General features: G+C 32.5%; 1 long non-coding RNA gene across 1 annotated transcript; it reads left to right on the forward strand.

The window, feature by feature from the left end:
- The first annotated feature begins 11,211 nt into the window (after positions 1 to 11,211).
- LOC127708791 (uncharacterized) lies at positions 11,212 to 17,099 on the forward strand. Its single transcript, XR_007985386.1, has 3 exons — positions 11,212 to 12,381; positions 14,229 to 14,936; positions 15,923 to 17,099. It is a non-coding gene; the product is annotated as an uncharacterized LOC127708791 (long non-coding RNA).
- The last annotated feature ends 5,356 nt before the right edge of the window (positions 17,100 to 22,455 follow it).

A 22,455-nucleotide genomic window follows, 5' to 3' on the forward strand; every position in this document is an offset into this window, starting at 1 on the left:
GAATTTCAACAATGGTAAAAAAATATTTACCAAAATACCGGACTCTAAGGTAAATTCTAATAGTGGAAAGTTCTTATAAACTGACAAAATCAAACGTACGACTATTTCAACTAACGGAACGAATGGTAAACTACTGTTGCCTCTAATTTGATCAATGCGTTTAGATATTATTTGCAATAAATTTATGAACTATATCGTTCTTTTTATTTTTCACAAGGTATGCTTTACGCCGAAGGTTTGAAAAGTAACCGAAGAATATAAAACTTTAAAGAGCATTAATTTGAGATGAACTAAACCAAACAGCCAAACTCATATTAGTTCAATCCTGCTTGAGAATTTGGCATGTTTGTAAATAGTACACTTAAACAAATTACAAACAATACATTTACAGACAAAATGAATAATTCTAATTATGATGTATCCAGATGTATCCAGATTTAGCCATATGTGCATTAAAGCAGAAAGAGGATAAGATACGTAAATAATTAACAAAGCAATGGCTTTGGAAGGTATCATAGTGATTTGAGAGTTCATTGGCAGTTAATACTCCTTTCATTTTATATCAAAAAAGAATTCCTCAATTGAAATACTCTCAACAGTGTAAATTTTGACCATTGATTCAAATAGCAGTATCGTACTAAACTCCAGCGAAGTAACTTTATTTTTCTGTCGTCTTTTTTTTTCAGTAAAATTCAATGTTTTGTCTTTTGGAATTTCTGATAAAGAAAGATAATTCTTTAAGTGTGGTTAATGAAATCAGTATTGCAACCCGTTAACATTTGCAATGCTATGGGGATGGTTGTCGTTGGTTGCTGTCTGTCATCTTTGTTTTTCTTGCATTGTTTTATCATAAATCAGTCCGTTGGTTTTTTGTATGAAATGTATCACATTTTGTCATACATCTTATAGTTGATTATACGATATAGGTTTGCTCATAGTAAAAATCAATTTTAGAGTTGTGTCTTGTTGGTGGTCATACCATATTTCCTTATTTTATAATACTTGCAACATCTTTCAAATTATTGTTAAAAAAGTTATACCACATGCAAATGCTATTTATTTTCATTCTTTTTTTTCTTTCATTTAGTTTGAAATTGTATTTATTCTAATATTGAGAACTGTTCGTTCAAGATTATATATAAACTCATCATAGATACCAGGATGGAAATTTTGTACGCCAGACGCGTGTTTCGTCAAAAAAAGAGTTATCAGTGACGCTCGAAAAACAGTTAAAAAGGCCAAAGTTGAAGAGAATTAAAGACCCAAAATTTTGCAGTCTTTAAATAAAGCACGAAGAAGTTATTGTACACTATCTATGTTTTAAGAGACGAACAAAGAGGATTTATATGGCAAACAAAGAAATGTCCAATTGTTCAAAAATTCGTGCATTTAACGACCAAAGTTGTGGTGAAAATACAGTATAGATTATACTTCTAACTTAAAACACTGCTCTTTTCACTTAAAACAAGAATGTGTCCATAGTACATGGATGCCCCACTCGCACTATCATCTTCTATGTTCAGTGGACCGTGAAATTGGAACCAAAACTCTAATTTGGCATTAAAATAAGAAAGATCATATCATAGAAAACATGTGTACTAAGTTTCAAGTTGATTGGACTTCAACTTCATCAAAAACCTACCTTGATCAAAAACTTTAACCTGAAGCGGGACAGACGGACGAACGAACGGACGCACAGAACGAAAAACATAATGCCCCTCTACTATCGTAGGTGGGGCATAACAATGCCGATTCTTTCTGATTGAACAATTATATTATTTGCCCTCCAAACTTTTGGTCTAGAGCGTTCTTGATGAAGATTATTCGTGAAACACCTGTCTGGTGATATGTGGGCGAATATCAGTTGAAATATACCCAATATGTTTCTGTAAGTAGCAGATTGTGTAAATCATTCGGGTTTTTTTTTTTTTTTTTTTTTTTTTTTTTTTTGTGCCGATTCTTACTGATTGAACATGTGTACCTTTCGGTAACTGCGAATAATCGTTGCTCCGTTCTTTCCTGTTTTGTTAATATTACTCGCAAGAGAAAAATTGTATCCGGAATTGGTCTAGTTAAATCCACGTCATTTGGACTAGGCTGAATAATTGTCTTGATCATCGGCAATCTAACCAGATCTCCTTCTTTTATACTTACGTTCTATGTACAATTTCATTTCTGAATAATTCAAGAATAACGCCTGATGTTTGAAAAACTAAACATATAAAACGACTGAAAGTACAATCAACTTAAAAAGTAAAGAGATATTTAAATGCTAGTACAGTAACGTTCCTGTCAGCGTAGTCCAAAAAATTTGAAATGCTATGGCTTTCATTCCGCTAGAAACTATTCTAAAGCATTACATACATCAACGTAGTCCGTGTCAAGTAAAAACAAAGACTACTTCATAAACATACAAAAGCATAGTTTAATAATGCTTAAATTCCAAAATCACTAGTTTATATTTTTAGGGAAGAAAAGTTTAAATTCTGATGGAACCAAATGCGAAGATGATTATAGTATTCTTAATATCAATGGTCTACTATTTAAGTACTTCTTGATAATACAGCCAATAAATATTGCACTTAAAAAAGAAAAACTTCATAAGTCACACATGCATTACAGGACAAGAGAAATCATATTCTATGTAAATATAGTGTGGCATTACTGTACTTCTTTAATTACACAACTTATCGTACAAATTTAATGCAAATATTCCAAAGTTACTTGCACATGATTGAAGAGTGTATAAAATTGGTGAATTTTTCAAGGAATAATACCACTGTCATCCGGTGTTTTATTTCCTTTAAAGGGACATTATCACGTGTACATGTTTTAGCACTAATATGTACGTTTTTGCATGTCCAATAATAGCTGGAAGTAGGAGTCGGTTATTTGTCCTCGGGGCCAAAATCGATATTTGCTCTCAAATACCCATATTCAGCCCCCGAATTTACAAATGTAACTTCCGATAAACCTGTCAATAAAAAAAAATGAATAAAATATGAGATAAATAGATCATTGGAGTTCGGTATTTTTGTTATTTTACTTTTTACATGGCATTTTCCATATTGGCCCTCTGACTTGATATGAGTATCTCGGTCTGATACCAGGGCCAAAATTGAAATTGCTTTGTAATAATCTATAATTAGCTACGATAAGATATAACACTAAAATGTTACTTTTTTATTTTTTTCAAACATTTATTAAAGCGGCATATTTGAAATAATGTTTCACGATTAACAGTGATTTTGGTTCAAATTTTGTCGAATAATCTCAAAAGCATCACTGATGTATTATAAGTCATAGATGCAAGCTCATTTGAATCCGTATTCATGCGATCTTTAATTAAACCTTTGTATGGTTACATTTGATGGGTTACGCATGTGCTCATCATGTACAGTGTTTGAAACGAATGTCAGCTGATAGAGTTAAACTTGCGAAGCCAGCAACAAGAAGACCGATTTCGTTGAATGATTCAAACCGCAAAAAATCAGTCTTATACATGCATGTAAATGATTTACTTTTAATTTATAATAAAGTTTTTTTTATCTATGACATGGGAGCAAACAGAACTAAGAAAATCGACCGTATACCGTTGCACGTGCTTACCTGTATGTATATTTGTATTTTATGTTTATGTTGTTGTGGGGTTATGTCGATAGTTACATATCTATTTGGATGGCGTCTAGTCAGGAATACACACGAAATGTTAATATTTTATAACAATTCTGTATATTGCGTACTGTTTTCTACAGAACTTTTGTAGTTTTAAAGTACATGTATGTTAAAATATATACTAAATCAAATTGGAGAGTTTGAAAAAATTCGTTAGCTCATATTTAACAGATAGTGGCATGTGCAATTTGTATTTATATTTGTCTTCTTTCATGTTCAATTTTTCATTTTAATTTTTGTGTTCATTTTAAATATAATTCTAATATAAAGTTGTGCTCACTAATGTTTTCTTCAAATACACCAAGACTGTGTCACTGACTTACAAATCTAAGCAAATGAGGAAGAAATAGATCAATACATATTGTCATTATTTACTTTACAAATTGTGACTTGGATGGAGAGTTGTCTCATTGGCACTCATACCACATCTTCTTATGTCTATTTACTGCAGGGTTTGTTGCTCGTGCTGTGTGGATGCAGTAGAATGTGTCCCCGTGCTTGTGGTGTATGCTCTTATATATTTTACAATATTTTATTTGGCGGCATTTTGTCCATGGTTGTCTTTCTGATATTGTTTTACATCTAACCCCCTTGTTTTATTAATTTTGTATTTACATTGTATCACAGATCAAATTTATTCGTTCAGTGTATGTTCACTTGTTTTTGTTAATATGTCTTTCGATTGAGTTAAGCCATTTCAATCGATATGTTATAGTGTGTCTTTCTATGTTGTGATGTTACACTATTTTGTCAGGTAGGGTGATGGTTGGCGCCTATTAAAACGTTTAAACCCGCTGCATTTGTTTGCACCTGTCCTAAGTCAGGAACCTGATGTTCAGTGGTTGTCGTTTGTTGATGTGGTTTATAAGTGTTTCTCGTTTCTCGTTTTTTTTATATATAAATTAGACCGTTGGTTTTCCTGTTTGAATGGTTTAACACTAGTCATTGTTGAGGCCCTTTATAGCTTGCTGTTCGGTGTGAGCCAAGGCTCTGTGTCGAAGGCCGTACTTTGACCTATAATGGTTTACTTTTACAAATTGTGACTTTGATTGAGAGTTGTCTCATTGTCACTCACACCACATCTTCTTACATCTAATTATCAAACAAATTGTACCGAAATAACTATTTATTCATGCAATTATAACCAGAATAGTTCTATATCAAAATTTTACGCGCGTCATTAAGATTTTTAATATTCTTTTCAATTAGATGTCACGGAAATATAGAGGATGTCATCACATTCTAATTTAAGTATTATTTATTAAAACAAAAAGCTTCCATGAATATAGTTTATGAGGTTGTTAAGAGCAAGACATCTGTTTAACATATAATGAGCTTACATTTTGTAAGCATATTCAAACATCACAAAGGTCAAATGAATGCATATACCTCTACAACTCTGACTAATGGTATTACTCTAATTTACTTCTTATTTATATAGTCTCCGTACTGAGATGTATTTCATCAAAATTCCATCTACAAATAATTATGCCACTTGCATTTATTTTGCCCCCTCCAAACCCCACGTAACATACGCTAACATTCTACCTATTGTAACCGTGTTGAAAACTACTGATACTAATGATAGATATGTAATTGTCGCTGAAAATTTCTCTTTCTTTGCTTTTTACAAAAAGCCAAAACAAAATAACAATATTTCTCAGGAAAACAAATTATTGTACAAGTCAAACCCCACAAAAAAGCGTGGGTAAATTCAGGTGCTTCTGGTTGTGTAAATAATTTCAATGTATGTTGCACACCTGAAGTCAAAATTAGCCTTAGTTTTCAGCTATTTTTTTAGGTTAATAAGTAACAATCTTACTTTTGGTTTTTTTTTATTCAAAATGTTGGCCTCGAGCGTTTTTGAAAAAAGATTATTCATGGAACAACAGTGCGGTGGTGTGTGTACGAATATCTGAAGATTGCGTAAAAACTACTTTTTATTGTTGTGAGTGTAGGTGTAGGTTTTTTTTTGGTTTTTTTTTTTTTTTCATTTATCTTTTTTTACTTGCTTGCAGCAAATTATATTCCAACAATAATGTTCAGAAGAATTAATCTACGAAATAGTTAAATGTCAGCGTTTTTGTTGTTTTAAAATAGCTTTAAATATCATGAGACAGAATAAAATTGTCTTTTTTTCGTTCGTTAACCTGACCTTTGAAAGTGTGACGATGCCTTACGATGGTAAGATTAATATTTAGGATTTCCTTGTGCCTGAAGAAACTGGAATTAAAATGTAATTAATTTTCCAATTTCTCAATGAAATCATGATTTTAAACTGATCAGTAATTACTGAATGTTGTCCAAGTTATTTACCTCATACAGCTTCTTTGAATACTGCTTAACAATGTATGTGGGGACAACCGGAAGTACTCGGATGAAGACAGTACAGTATTAAGTACACAAAAAGTTTAGAATGTGTTCGGAATTCTAACCATAGGTACGGATGGTTAACCAACACTGCTTTAAGTCATGGTGGTTAGTAGGTGAGCAAATGAATTTGTTACTTATTAACCTAAAACAATAGCTGAAAACTAAGGTTAGTAGGTGAGCAAATGAATTTGTTACTTATTAACCTAAAAAAATAGCTGAAAACTAAGGCTAATTTTGACTTCAGGTGTGCAACATACATTGAAATTATTTACACAACCAGAAGCACCTGAATTTACCCACGCTTTTTTGTGGGGTTTGACTTGTACAATAATTTGTTTTCCTGAGAAAAGAAATGCAATGTATCAGTAAAGTGTGGGTAATTATATCATAACCCTTCATAGTAGATTGTAACTACGATCAGTAAAGTGTGGGTAATTATATCATTACCCCTTCATAGTAGATTGTAAGAGTTGTTCCTGTCCTGAATATGCATGAAATATTTCCTACTGGCAGTTTAGCAAACAACAATCAATCAACCAAAATATATATATGATACGTTTTCCCCACAGTGAGTAAAGAAATAATAATTATTAGGGATGTCAACTCGGTGAACAATTACTATAATTCGAGTACTCGTTGGTTTTATCGAGCGATAATCGAGTACTCGCTTGGAAATATATCTACAACACGGAAACACAAAAATACGTATTTTACATTCTTAGTTTTATAACAGTTGTTCAACGGAAGAAAAACCATATACATAGGTAGCAAACTGTTTTGATTGACATGAACAATAGAAATCTGCACAATCGGTGATTTAAACTGTCTAACTGATTGGAACATATGGCTTAAATACCATCTGCGTGATCGTAGCTCTTATGGTCCTTATGGTATTTTTTGACAATTTGCAGACCATTATAAAAAAATATCATAAGAACCATAGGAGCTACGGTTCCGCAGCTACTTAAAAATAAATGATTACATACTTTACAATTTTGTTGAGAAATCTGAATTTTTCCATTTCGGATTTACTATCAAATGACCAATCGGAACATTTTATTTATTCTAATTTTGATCGGAGTTTGCGTTAGATGTGACATTAGGGATGAAGCAAATACATAAGTATTTGGGACAAGGAGTTACACACCATAATTAATAACTCATTACCTTCAAGTACTAATTAAGTAAAAGACAATAATCTATTCAATATAATTTAATGAACACCTATTGAAAAATTATAACAAGTAAGAAACTATATCAAACAATAGTATTTGGTAATCGTTAAGGAAACACATTTAATGTTTACAAAGGCGTAAGGATTAGAAGTTTAACTATTAACTGAGGGTCACCAGAGGATGCAACGAATTTATTCTATTTGGAAGCATTTTTCTTATCAACTATTATTGGGGACAGTCGGTTTTGCAACTTTGAAACAATAGTCTTGCAGACGAAAATATTTGCTCTGATGGTACCGATGTGACGGAATGGCTAAGAAATGTATAGTTTAAATAGGCATTAGCTACGAGATATAAAAAAAAATTTATGATTTTTTTTGTTCAATCATTAATGAAAGTGATATAATGAAATAATAATTCGATTTTAGCAGCCAATTTAGTTCAATTTTGTCAAAATAAGCTAAGAAATTGTAATACTTCTAAATCATTTCAAACCTATGCAATACATATCCACCTTGTTTCGAATGCGAGATATATTTACCGGAGAGGCAAAGATTAGCGGTTAAAATTCGGTTGAGTTTAATTTGTTTTAAGGTGGTATTTCTAATCGTAAGCATCACAATTCACTAGAACTTCTCCGCTTTCGAAAACAAAGTATTTTTTAAATGTTATATCTTACATAGGGTAAAATAAACGTATGGTAACAATTTCAGCCAAACTGACCCATGTTCTAGAATACTTTATTGCCGAGGTATTTGTATTTCAATCACATGCATAGACCTAAAATAAATTTCCTTTTGACACATGTAGTACTGGTGTACAACATACAATTCTTACTCTCATGTAATGTATTATTACATTTAATTTTATCACATACATTTTATTACAGAAAAATATTTACTAAACAATTGTTCAAATGGTGTTTAGCAATACACTAATATAGCGTATCTTCGGAATGAACTTTAGAATGACCTAATTTTTGTCTAACGGAAAAAAGGATACATATTTCCAAACTATTTGGTATAAGCTGTTAACCCAAGTTGGTGTCACGAACATTAATTTATCATAATCAAGAAAATGCATAAAGATCAAAAACAAATTGTAATTGATTTTCATTTGCTATCGCGAAGTGTAGTCTTAATATTATCAGATTCTTATTTTAGTCTAAATTTGATTGAGTAGCACTTATAAAATAAGAAATTCTTTAAATTGTAATATGACCTCCCATTTAACCGTATTGTTTAGATATATATAGACATTTATTTGTAACATATATCACTATAATTACAAAATCGACGGAATTCTTATATTTCCCCAAGAAAAATGGACACCGGGGATATTACTAAAAACGATGTGGTATATAAATAGGCTATAATTATGGTTTTATGCTACAGAATTTTGTATGAACTCACCGTGCCCTTTCTTTGATAATTTTTTTTCTTCTAAATTCTGCGTTGTTAACAATTTTTCCCCTTTAATTTAAAATTATATTAAAGCAAAACAACAAGGAAACGACCATTTAACTTCAAGGGAGGGGTTATGGTTTTTTCCTAAAAAATATTCTGATCCCCAATTATATGAAAAAAAATATTGTGGTCAAGCAGATGACAAAAAAAAATATTCTGAATCCAGATTTCCCCCATACCTTAAAGTGTTAAATTTTGAAAAAAATATTTGATCGATAGCGTTGAAAAACTAAAAAAGAATGTTCTGACTCAGACAAAAAACCATACCCCCTCCCCCCTTGAAGTTAGTTAAATGGTTGCTCCCTAACCACTTTTGGTGCACATTTATGGATTAAAATAAATCAATAACAGTAACATTAAAACAAATTGTGTAATTGCATTAGAAGATATGTAATCAAGCTGGATTGGAAAAGGAATCCCCCAAACTGTTTAGGTCGACTTCTCAAAATTTTCCATCTGAGAATTTGTCAAAATGTATGAAAAATAAATCCAAACCCATTTTGGAATATCGATATGTAGATGCATCCTTTCCCTAGACTGAGGACTTAACAGCAGTAGTACACTTCTTCCATGCGTTTTAAGTAAGCCATGTCAATTTTCTTATTTTTGAAGAATATACAGGCTTAGATTTGATTCAAATTTGATTAAAACTGTCAAACTTGCCTTACTATCCTTAAATAGTACATCGTGTACTCAGTAGTAACATTTTCTTGATATTACTTAATTTGCAAAGTTCACCATGATGGACAGCTTTCTCTTAATTATACTACTTCATTTGAAATATTTATGTCCTAGAATAGTTAATGGTTTCTAAGACTTATAGTAATGGTTACTTTGGGGTTTTGTTCAATAGGTTTTCTTGAATTATTCCATATATCTATCAGTACAACTCGTGATATAACAAATACATATGACACGGGTTATGTTCTTCTCATATATTTTATGACGGTATAATACTAAACCCCTAACAGGAGGGATTGTGCCTGATATCCATATGATGAAGACATAATATTTTAATCAGTTTAATTGAGGTCTGGAGCTGGCATGTCAGTAACTGCTAGTAGTCTGTTGTTATTTATGTATTATTGTCATTTTGTTTATTTTCTTTTGTTTCCTATTCTGACATCGGACTCGGACTTCTCTTATACTGAGTTTTATTGTACGTACTGTTGTGCGTTTGTTTTTTCTACATTGGCTAGAGGTATAGGGGGAGGGTTGAGATCTCAAAAAACATGTTTAACCCCGCCGCATTTTTGCGCCTGTCCCAATTCAGGAGCCTCTGGCCTTTGTTAGTCTTGTATCAGTTTTAATTTTAGTTTCCTGTTTTTAATTTGGAGTTTAGTATGACGTCCATTATCACTGAACTAGTATACATATTTGTTTAGGGGCCAGCTGAAGGACGCCTTCGGGTGCGGGAGTTTCTCGCTGCATTGAAGACCCATTGGTGGCCTTCAGCTGTTGTCTGCTCTATGGTCAGGTTGTTGTTTCTTTGACACATTCCCAATTTCCATTCTCAATTTTATTACATACGTTGACGATAACGAACGTAAATGATGAAATTGGAATTCAAAAAAAATCATTACCTGTGTGTACTAAGTACTAAGACGGATAAACCTGCATGAAAGTATATATTTTTAAATCGTTATAATACTATGTCCAGGAATAAAACATGCAAACAATTACTAGACTAATTCGTTTTGGAGATAAAGTATACCGTCAAGAGACTTCATACTAAATGTGCCCCTCTTACTGCAGCTTTTTTCCTATACTTTTGACCTAGTACAGTACATACCGTTAATCTACTTTCAGTGCTTACTGCAGCTATTAAGACAATATACTAGTAATCTCTGTAAACAATCATGTTTTCCTGCAATCTGATTACAATACTGTAAATTCAGAAATTATTGCGTGCATTTATTATTGCGATTTTGTCATTTAAGACTAAAATGCGGTTTTAATTTTTGCGATATTGAGAAAAATCCTGTTTAATTCATATAAAAATTTCAAAATGCGAGTTCAAATTATTGCGATTATAACCCTGTCGCATTTTCGCAATTATAAACACATCGCAATAATTTCTGAATTTAGAGTACAGATCATGTGTCCACGCATTGACTGATGTAATAAGTTCGTAATAGTTATCCCATGAGGACGCGGTGTGTCAGTGTAAGATCATCCCGATGGCCGAGTGGGATAACTATTTTACATCCCAGCTCTATCGTCTAGGCTATATGAAAAAAACATTTACGCTTCATAACATCTAGTTCAGAATGCCATACAATAATTATAATATACTTTATATATTACTATATAGTATATACCCTTTATGAGCCCCGGATACAATGTTTGAGTATGTTAAATTAACGTAGAGTTTGTATCCAGTCGTCCTGGTGTAAGGGTATGTATTAGATAAAATACAAAGGTAACAAAGAAACAGGCCGGTAACAACCGTTGCCGGATAGTTTTTCTGCACGAGTAGTCAGGTCAAGGTCCGAGGCGACAGCCGAGGACCTTGACCTGACTACAAGTGCAGAAAAACTATTCGGCTGGTTGTTACCGGCCTGTTTCTTTTGTTACTTTTGTTTTTTATCTGACTTGTACGACGTGTCTAACTAGAAATTATTACATTTTACATTTTAAAGACAATCGCATATTAATAAAAGAAGATTTTTTTTTTAAATTCCATACCGGTTTATGTACTACGATGTTTGGATGTATTTAGTCTTTAATTAATTAGTACATTTGCTTTAACTTCAGGGCTTTTCAAATCTTTAAGTAGTGTCCGAATAAAATTTATACTATCTTTAAATATATATATGCATATAATCTCCACACCACTCCAAGAAACAAAGAAAGAATTCAACAAACAAAAAAAAGCAGTTCATACAAATATAACAACCCCCCCCCCCCCCCCCAAAAAAAAAAAAACAACAAAAAACAAAAAAACAAGCAAAAAAAAAAAAGAAACATGAATAACACATTTTAGAGTTTTATGACGTTTAATAATCAAATTAGAAAAAAAAAATCCATCAAACGTAAAGAAATGCGTACATATGAAAGCAATGAAATAAAGACATATATAAATAAAGACAAAAACGATTATAACTGTTTTATCAGACATTAAATGAAAAGAAAAGTATTGAATTTTGACTCGTTTTTAATTTTTTGTGTGGAAATCATAATGTTCAGTCTATTTTCGTGCTCGTTGGAATTATTTGATATTCGAGTAGACCCAGGAATTGAACACGTAACACACTATATTGGCATTTACCCAATCTTGATTGTCTAAAATGGGTGATAGTCTATTTGACATGGAGACGGATTTCGCTTTGTCACAGTTCAATTTAAGCAAGTTTCTTGAAGATGAAGAAAAGAGGGGACATCTTCCGTACAGTTTAGATTTAGACGACACGGAAGATTTTAGCCTAACTTCCAAGCAAACCAACGAGAGGTTTGGACGACCAGCTACAACAGACGAGGTGCAGCTTACCATGCTAAAGAGCTTTCCGGCAAACACAGTCAAAAACACTAACTAGGGCATAAATACCTACGACGCATGGGGCAGATGGCGTAATGAATATGTTGGAACAAACGGGACATCTTCTAGTGAACAATATACCCTTGTGCCTCCTTTAAATTCGGAACTATCTGCCGAAGAATTGGATTTCTGGCTTACCAAGTTTGTTGTAGAGGTAAGTAAAATTTAATTGTCCACTTCTTATGCCATGAAAGTATTATTAAAAAAATAAGTTCAGTTAAAAAAGTATGTGTATCGGAATTAATGGACCCATATTTTGTTCTAGGCCAATCTTAAAGTTTGTTATACTATATTCGTGATGTTTAACTGTTTAATTTTATCAAATATTTGGATGATATTTGCAAACAACTCCAGACTTTTGTTCTGCTTTTATTGTTTTTTCTTTATTTTCTTTTTTAAGACCATTTTTTTTTGTTATAAATTCACTAGTCTGCCCAAACTATAAGAATTTAAAATCTACTGAAACATGGATACCCTTATCAGATAAAAAAAAATGACAAAATATCATGACAATCTGTTTATTTAAAAGATGTTAGTATACACGTCATATTTGTGCTAATTATATATATAGATATAAATATAAACGGACGCGCACGCACACACACACATACGCACATGAAACACAAACACACACACACGTTTAGTTTGCACTGTGCATTTACCCCCGATTTCAGGCATTTCGTGATAAGAAACTATACGTAAAATTCCATCCCTTTTCTGATTGGTTTTGAACCTACTGATATTTTATAAACTATGAAATTAAATCTGGTCAGTTTTACATTAACAGGTCAGGAATAACCACCAATTGGTGGATTATATCTCAATTGACGTATAATCCACCAATTGACATATAATGGTATAGACCAATTGACGTATAATTCTTTGTTTTTCAAAGCAAATTATTCAACCAAAATGGAGCATTGTTTTCTTAAAACCATATTATTGTATGAAAACATGTCAAACATTCCTAGTTTAGTATAGTGACATAACATATTGCATTTAATCAATAATTGTATTTGCAGTTTCTTCTATTGTTATCTTGTCAATTCTTGATTGGCAAATTTACCACTAATCACCTGTCAATGGACATCAATACTGTCTGCAGTCATGTGATTATGAGTACAACTCCACAGGTGAATGAAGCTCTTTGTTAATACTTGACTTTCATTATTAAAAGTCAATCATGGTCAATAGTACAGATGTTTCAACAAAAGAAATGTTGTACACATGCATTCTCAAGAGATGCAGCAGGCTTTGACAAAACTGAAACTTTCGGAGGACTCAATAATGGTCATAAAATAGGTTGTAAGTTGCAAAATGATGCTCCTATCTCACACTAGCATTTTATAACAAAAAAACTTGCATTATACGTCAATTGGTCTATACCAATATATGTCAATTGGTGGATTATACGTCAATTGAGGTATAATCCACCAATTGGTGGTTATTCCTGACCTGATTAACTATTTGGCATACTGCTGTTGAGTTATAACTTAATTATATTCTATTGCTCAAAAGTACATTTTTTCAATTGGATCAAACAAAAGTTTTTCAACATAGTACCGTCTTTTACAATACATACATTCATTATCAAATTATTTTAACACGAAGAAATTTGAAGAATCGAATTATCCAGTAAATATAAAATATCTAGTGCCTCCAATTTTTTCAGAACACATAATTAATTAAGATATGTATTGCTTAAAATTTGAAATACAGTTTTCTGATGGGATAAATATCTTCTGACGGATAAAGATGATGAACGGAATTGAATTACAGTTGATTTAAAATATCCATGATATCTTTGATTAAAAATCCATGGATACGTTTCTGATAACAACATTAATTCTTTCTTGTTTTGTTATACATTTTAATTACATCTAAAACAAACTATTTTACAGACATGCGTTTACATAAAGAGACTATTTTCATGTACATACATATATATTACTTTACATTGTGTTAACACTATTGTACAAGACATCTCGTTTAACATTATAGGTTAAAAGACAAGATGGCACGGAGTACCCGGCAGACTCTTTGAGATTACTGTGTACGGCAATATGGAGACACCTCCGAGATACTTGTAGGCGGTACGATTTAAATCCTTTGAATAAGGAAAACTCTAAGTTTGCCACCTTCCAGCATACTTTAGACGGAAAAATTAAGGACATTGAACGCCTTAATCCTCACGTTCCAAAACGGGCTGAACCCATCACTGCAGAAGAAGAAAACAAAATTTGGATAGCTTTGTTTTATAACTATGAAAATGATTCGAAATGCCTGTCGTATGCTGTGTATTTTTACAATTGTAAATTATTTGCTTTGAGAGCAGCCGACGAACATTCTGATCTAGAAGTCAATCAATATACATTCGGACGTAGTGAAGAAGGTTTTTATCTTCAGTTCCAGGGGAAAACTTCCAAAAATTGTCAAGGCGGTATCTACCACAAAAAGGCTGAAAAAAAATGTCTCCGACAGTATGAAAATACACTCAATTCGAGGTGTGTTGTTAAGCTGTTCCAGTTTTACCTTTCCATGATACCATCAGACGGGGCCTTTTACAGACGTCCAATAGCAGGAAAGACGGCATCAGGACATTCAAAGTTTTCACGACAAAAGATAGGCATACATACAATCCAAGGCTACATGAAAGACATGTGCAAACAGGCCGATGTAGGTGGCAGAAAAACAGGTCATTCAGGAAAGGTAATCTATTTTCTAATTTCTCATTGTAACTGCTTCTTGAACAGTTGAAGTTATTCGGGGGTATAAAAAAAGTTTGACAGAATTATTGTGCGATGGGTCGAAATGTTGTATATACCACTCTTTTTGAACAAATTTTAATAAACAAATAGTGTTAGCGGGCTTATATTCTCAGGCTAAAGGTAATTCAACAATCGCATAGACGGATGGGTCCCCCTTTTGTGGGAAAAATTTGGTTGATTATATAGGGAATCACTGAAGCATGACCGGAGCGGGTCCCCTTAGGTCAGTCAGTGCCCCCCCCCCCTAAATAAAAAGTTCTGGATCCGCCACTGAATCGTTTGTTTTATAAAGAAAAAAATAGAGAGAAAGAGAAAATATTGTTCAAGCATTAAGGAACTATTCGCTAATAAAATTAGGAGATGGCTATTCAAAAGTTTAAAAGAAAATTAGTCATAAATCTACGAGCTTGTTGTCATCCTACTTGACACACCATTTAAAAGCTTTTGAGTAATATCATACATTTCTGTTCATATATTATATATACATCTATTGGTTGAAAAGTTTTGTATCTGGTTATCTGTTCAAATATTTTAAAGATGAAATAATACAAATGCTTTCATATTTATGAAATATTTCATTTCAAGACTAAATTATGTCAAAATATGCTTATCCAAGAAAACATCATTTTGGCATGTATCTTTCATGGTGTGTTCGATTAATAAATTTCTCACTTATGTATGTTGCAATTCGTTTGGGAAAAAAATAATCAGATATGTTACAATTTTGTATTGTTTAATTAAAGCTATGATGGGTTACTTGCACAAAAATATACTTTTCTTTTTTGTTGTCAAAACTGGCCAAAGTCTTGGAGGGATTAAGTGTTTTTTGCAGGTTTTTAATTTTTTCGTTATAAAAAAAATGTTACCCAGAACTAATTTAAATCTGAGACACCCCACATCTTTAAATTGGTGAACCCTTTTTTTCAGGTTACTACTGCAACAATGCTCTTCCGTGACAATTTCGACGAGCAGCTTATAAAAGAGCGTACGGGTCACAAGAGTGACGCAGTCAGAACGTACAAAAGAACCAGTGAAGACCAAGGAAAAAGGATTTCTGACGTACTTCAGCCTCCCGTAGATGTAAAGAAAGTAAAACCTGCCGACCAGAAAATATCCGAATCGCAGATGAAAATGCCAGTTGTTCAATCAAACAATGAGGGCAGCTATATCAAATTTTCCAAAGGAGATGTGTATCTTGAATTTAAACTGTAATAAGCTGACCAACAACATAGAGTGCAAATTAATCATTATTAAAATGTTACTTTTCAGTGATTTTCTTTTGAATGATCACGCATATTTATTTATGTTAAAACCCATATTCCGTCAGAGTAATTTAATTTTGAAGCATTAAAATCCTAGATTTTTTTCGCAGCATAAATGAGTTGTCTTGTTTATTCGTTCGCTTGCTCGCACCTGTTGCTACTCTAATTTACCAAATTTGATCAGATTTGATTATATATATTTCCTGTCTTTTTTATTGAAATATAAACGTCGGTACCAGCATTTCTTTACCTTCAGCATTGTCCACACTACTATTCATGTAAAAAAAAAAATTATTTACGGACCGACCTTTCAGCTTCAAAAGGGGGTATGTTTTTTTTTCGGAGTAAGAAATTATATAGTTTTTCAACGCTTTCACCCAAATATTGTTTTTCGAAATTAGAACTATGATATACAGTATACGGGAAATCAGGAATCAGAACATTGTCTTGTCATCTGCTCGACCACAATATATTTTTCTCATAAAAATTGGGGATCAGAATATTTTGTAGGAAAAAAACATAACACCCCTTTTTAAGTTAAATGGTCAATCCTTAAGTGTACTGATATAAATAGTAATATAGTGGAATTTTTTTTAAATATTATTATAGTTATTGATGCCAAAGTAAATATTTTAATAAAAAAGCCAGGAAATATGTCGGTGAAACAAAAAGTTCAAATCTTATTGAAATTTAAAGTGCCCTTGAACTCACTGTCATGCACGAGTGATTCTATTCATTAAAACAGTCCGTGTAACAACTAAAAAGTGTCCGTGTATCATCTAAAAAGAGTCCGTGTAACACCCGTTAATGTACTGTTTTTCTATAGCTCTGCTGGGGGTAAAGTCGTACAAATATCGTAGCTTCATATGCTTGAGACTTGAGTTTGTTTCCCGCACTGGAAATTTAGTGGATTTTTTCTACGTAAATTTTGAAAGTCAGTCTTTTTTCCGCATAGATATTTCTAAGTTTTATTGTGTGTTCGACATTCCCGCCAAAATGTTACAGAACAAAAGAAAGCATGCAGAACAAAGAAACTCAAAGAAGGGTGATCTGGTAGGGGTGATCCGACTCAGATCACCCCTGTTAGAACAAAGGAGTTGGGATGTAATGGTAATTATTACTCAATGAATTCTGTTGTGGTAATTATTACATCAGACAATGAAATTCCTACCTACATATTTCTTAAGGTGTATATCGTTACGACAATACAAGAAGATCCCGAAAGGTCTTTCAAACAGAAAGTAAACGGAGCGTTGACAGATGATCTGTATTTTAATCAGATTGTTTTTCCCAAATAAAAGTTATCCATCTGAACTCACTCTTACTTAATCCAGCATTCAAGGTAAGGGTGATATGTCTTTCAACAGAATGCTACATTTTAAGCTATGTAAAGCTCCGAAACAGATTGTAGATCTTGTACAAAGACGGGTATATTTATATTTTTCATTAACCCTTTTCCGTTCAGATAATGCATGCATTATTTGCCACTGGACGTTAACCTTCCGACATTTCTGACATCGACGTTTAGTTTAAAAAATCCATGAATTTTTACACATTGTTAATATGCCTTCCCTTTCGAATTAAACTGTAGCGCCATCTCATATGTCAATGAAAATATTATCTTCATTAGTACCCCAAAAATAACAGCACGGGATATATATATATATACAAGTCTAAATTGAAAACAACGTTCAAACCTATGATTGCGTTGGAAAAAAAATATATATATATATATATTGGTGTACAAATTTTTGCACCTCATGTTTGCGGTATACCATCTTTTCCGCAAGTTTATTGTTTTCTGTTTGGTATTAAATTAATAATTATGATCCATTTTGTTACATCTTGTGATACTTTTATTTGGCAATCGCCATGGCAGTCAGCAGGGTTTAAGAACATCAGTTGTTCGACCTGTTAGTCAAATGCGTTTTGTTAAAATATACTTTTTCACTTTTTGGTCTTTTCGAAAATGTTGTTTGTGCTGTATTTAGACCCCTCTACCAAGAAATTTGTTTTGCATGCACACGTATAAAAATTGCGGTTTTTATCCAACGCAATCATAGGTTTGAACGTTGTTTTCAATTTAGACTTGTATATATATATATATATATATATATATATATATATATATATATATTTCGTCTAAACAACAGCCCGACAATGTTAGATCTGTAAATTTGCGGAATACACGTCTAAACATGTGACAACTTTATGACTGACATTCTCCATCGGATAACACGTGGTTATACAGGGCTAACACAATATATATATATATAATTCGTCTCAAATTTAGCCGAACAATGTTAGATATTCAAATTTGCGTTAGCAAATTTTTGTTCTTCCCTCAAAGGGAATCGAACCCTTGCGTCTGTGACATCGTGGCAACACCGCCTGCGTCGTGTCCAGCGTCATAGACCACTCGACCACCTATGCTACATAAAATATAGCTTTCGGTGGTCGATGACTTTCCTCGTCGGCTTTATCTAGGGTTGTAACACAGTACATGATGTATAGTGGCTAGTAGATGGTGTACTTTTCAGATCAGCTGTTTTTGTCTGTCGTAAAGGATGTAATGTTAACTACCATGCTGCCACATCAAATTTTAATTTCATTTTACACGTCTAAACATGTGACAACTTTATGACAGACATTTTCTTTCGGATAACACGTTGTTATACAGGACTAACACAATCTATACAAGCCCTGTATAACCACGTATTATCCGAAAGAGAATGTCTGTCATAAAGTTGTCACATGTTTAGATGTATAATACAATTAAAATTTGATGTGACGGCATGGTAATTAACATTATCATCCTTTACGACCATAGAGTTTACGACGCCAAGTACTTTGATCATGCTTTCAGTGACTTACAGTTTACTGATGTTTCAATCTCGGAGATCGATAAAGTGGAAAAAATAATGGTAACAAAAGTGAGGGTATCGTAAGAACTCTAAAAGATGCGAGACCGTATGCTTCGACAGTATCTCCTTCCATGCATGCATCACCCGCCATGCTAATCCATCAGTCAAGATGTCACAATCGGGTCAAATATGTTAACTTAAACGAATGTCATACTTGTGAGACTTGAAATATGTAAATGTATTCTGTATATTTACGACCAGACCTCTGATTTTAAATACAAGTTAGTTTATCATCTTTTTTGCAAATGACTCACAAATGAATAATAAAATTCAAAATGTACGTCACAAAAAGATTAAAAAGGATTAGTAAGAGATCAAATCGGACTATTAAACTAGTAATGCCAGTATATAAGCCGGAGAGCTCAGATGGAATTAAAAATGTTTTGCCATGGAAGCTTCCAAAAAGCGACATAGCATTTGCATATGGTTTTAAAAATATGTTAATGTAATTCGAATTTTTAAAAAACAACATACTGTTACATGTACATGTTTATAATTGAGATTCTTAGAATTATTAATTTTGATAACCCCCATAGTATATCTACCCCTTTCTTGTGTTGTTTCCGTTTGTCAATTTTATCAAAAGTTACGGTAAAATAATTTAAAAGCCTCCGTTTATTTCAATATATACTAAAACAGTTTTCTTTCCAGTAATTATAAACAAAATTTTCCTCATGAATTTCAATAACATTTATTCAACCATCAAAGGCAGAATGTTCAAAGTTTTTGGCATGTGTAATGTGTATCTCATGGCTAAATTATTTGTGATGAGTCCTTTTTCTTTATTTGGCAAATTTCCTTTATCGTTTATCAAAAAAGGACTAACATATTGGTCTAATTGCTGAACATTACTATAATGTGTTAAACAACTTTTTTAGTATTCCTATTTTCGAGTTATCAGTATATAAAAATATATGGAAAATAAAAAAAAAATATTTGTTGTGTCTCTTAGAGTTTTACATGATATGACTAAATTCTTTATGTGAAATAATTGGGTATTTGTGTTTATTGTTGTGGCAATCTTTAAGCAATTGTCTAAGACAACGTTGGCATTGAAGATGTCTTACGACGATTTACATTCAAACTTCTTGATGAAATGAGCTTCTGTGTCAAGTGTTCTGTATTCGTTTTGCCAATTCATGTTTTAGAACGAGAAATTATACTTACTGGGATGTAGCACATTTCTATGTTTACTGAAATCTATTTGTCTTACGGTTGTGCCCTAAAATTGTCGCCTTTGAATCTTTCTTTTAATGATTTCTGTGGTTGTCTTATGGACGCTTCATCATAGCTGTTGCCAACGTATTGTTCGTAAGAAATAAGATTTTCGAAGCCACAGTTTAATTCATGATTTGACAGAGTATATTTTTCATTTAACAACGTCAGTTAGGTTCCGATTTCGATGTATTTACACATACCACATCGTTTGTCGTTACTTTGTAAAATTAAGGTCGGTCGCCATGATATCGAGTCTAGGTCACTATTTTTCCGGTGCTAGGTTGTCTCTTTTTTTACAATGGGTCTGGTTATAATACTGTTCTAATACATTTAAAATCGGAAGGATTGCTTTTGTCATACTGAACATGTCGTGGTTGTGTGAACTTTGAGTATCAAAAGGAATTGTTCCCTCGTTTCAGGACGGTCCCAAAGTTTCTGTTGTACATGTTACAATATAAAAATAAGGAGATGTGGTATGATTGCCAATGGCGTTGTCAGTTTGTTTTCGATCTATGAGTTTGACTGTCCCTCTGGTATCTTTCGTCCCTCTCTTGTATACACATTATTTATTAAAAACTAACAAGTAAACAATGGCGTTCGACTCGACTTGGTGAATAGTTGAAAAATTATAAATGGTCCCGAATAAAGTTTGAAACAACCTGACAATAATACCTGCAACACTCGGTATGCAATTACAATATTTTACTCAGAACAAACGTCTGTATGTATTGTTTTGTTGGTAAATAAGTGCTTGGATTTCAACGCTTTATTCATTTTGAATAAACCGTAACAGTTGTCAGTTCAACCTCAAAATACAAATGAAAATACGTTTCGCTTATCCGTTTACTGTTGAGAATAATTTGCAAAATGCTTGCTTATAACCCGCATAGCTGTTTTGTCCATATTGAGTTCTATATCCCGATAAAATGTGTGTCACCTAATTACTACAGACTCGTATCTTAACAGTATAATTGTTTGTTTATGATTACTGTGGCAACCCTTTATCTGCTTTTCTGACTTTTATGAAGGTATCGTTTTTAACATTCTTAAGGACATGTTTTTTTAGCGATTTAGGTAGGTTTTGTTTCACTTCATTGTGGTTGAATGGTTTAAGTGGACATTGTGTTAAATGATGTGTACACAAATGAGGAGATGTGGTAGTTTTTCCAATGAGACAACTATCCCCCAAAGTTCAAATTGAGTGGATGTAAGTAATTATAGGCAACCGTACGGCCTTCAACAATGAGAAAAACCTATACCGTATAGTCGGCTACAAAAAATAACAGTAGACAGCTATCTAACAGGCAAAAATTCCCATAACTTTGAAAAATAAGGGCATAAACCACCAGCATGGGGACACATTCTACAGCATCCACATGGCACGAGCAACAAACCCTGCAATCAATATATGACTGTCTAAATGAGTTTATTTTTTAACCATTAACCTTTCCTTGGTCTGTTTTTTTCCGTTCACAAAAGCATCTTAATCATAATCTTTCTCGTCTGAAAAAAAAGTTTTTTTAGTCTAATGTTTATGGTCTGGTCTTCAATAATTCGCCAAACTTTAGACAGATTTTTTTCCCAAGGATATTTGCCTTATCCACATTTCGCTCATTTTGTCTACTATATTGTTCGTAGCTATCTTCTGTTTTTCATCATTTACTTTGGGAATTACATTGTGTGCATTTAGTTTTATATCTTTTTGTTTCTAGCATTATATCTCAACTCTATAAATGGTAAAATACCATCTCAATTCTGTTTGCTCTGCGTTTTCAAGTTTTATTTTCTTTATCAGGAGTTTGCATGACATTGGTATAAAAGGGTTTTTAGAAGAAATTCTTCTACAATCCATTCGAAGAATGTTCTTGCTGGTTGTATATAATTTTATGCATTCCATTATTTTGTTTTCGATGTTTCTTCCCTATTGACATAAAATGTTATATACTTTTTATTGTTGTTAGCGTCCTTTTCTATATTGACATCATGTAGTTCCACCCAATCAGGTAGTTGGACTCAATATTTAAAGTAAAATAACAAAATTACGGAACTCCAAGGA

This window comes from Mytilus californianus, unplaced genomic scaffold (genome assembly GCF_021869535.1).
Source record: "Mytilus californianus isolate M0D057914Y unplaced genomic scaffold, xbMytCali1.0.p SCAF_7, whole genome shotgun sequence".
Lineage (NCBI taxonomy): Eukaryota > Metazoa > Mollusca > Bivalvia > Mytilida > Mytilidae > Mytilus > Mytilus californianus.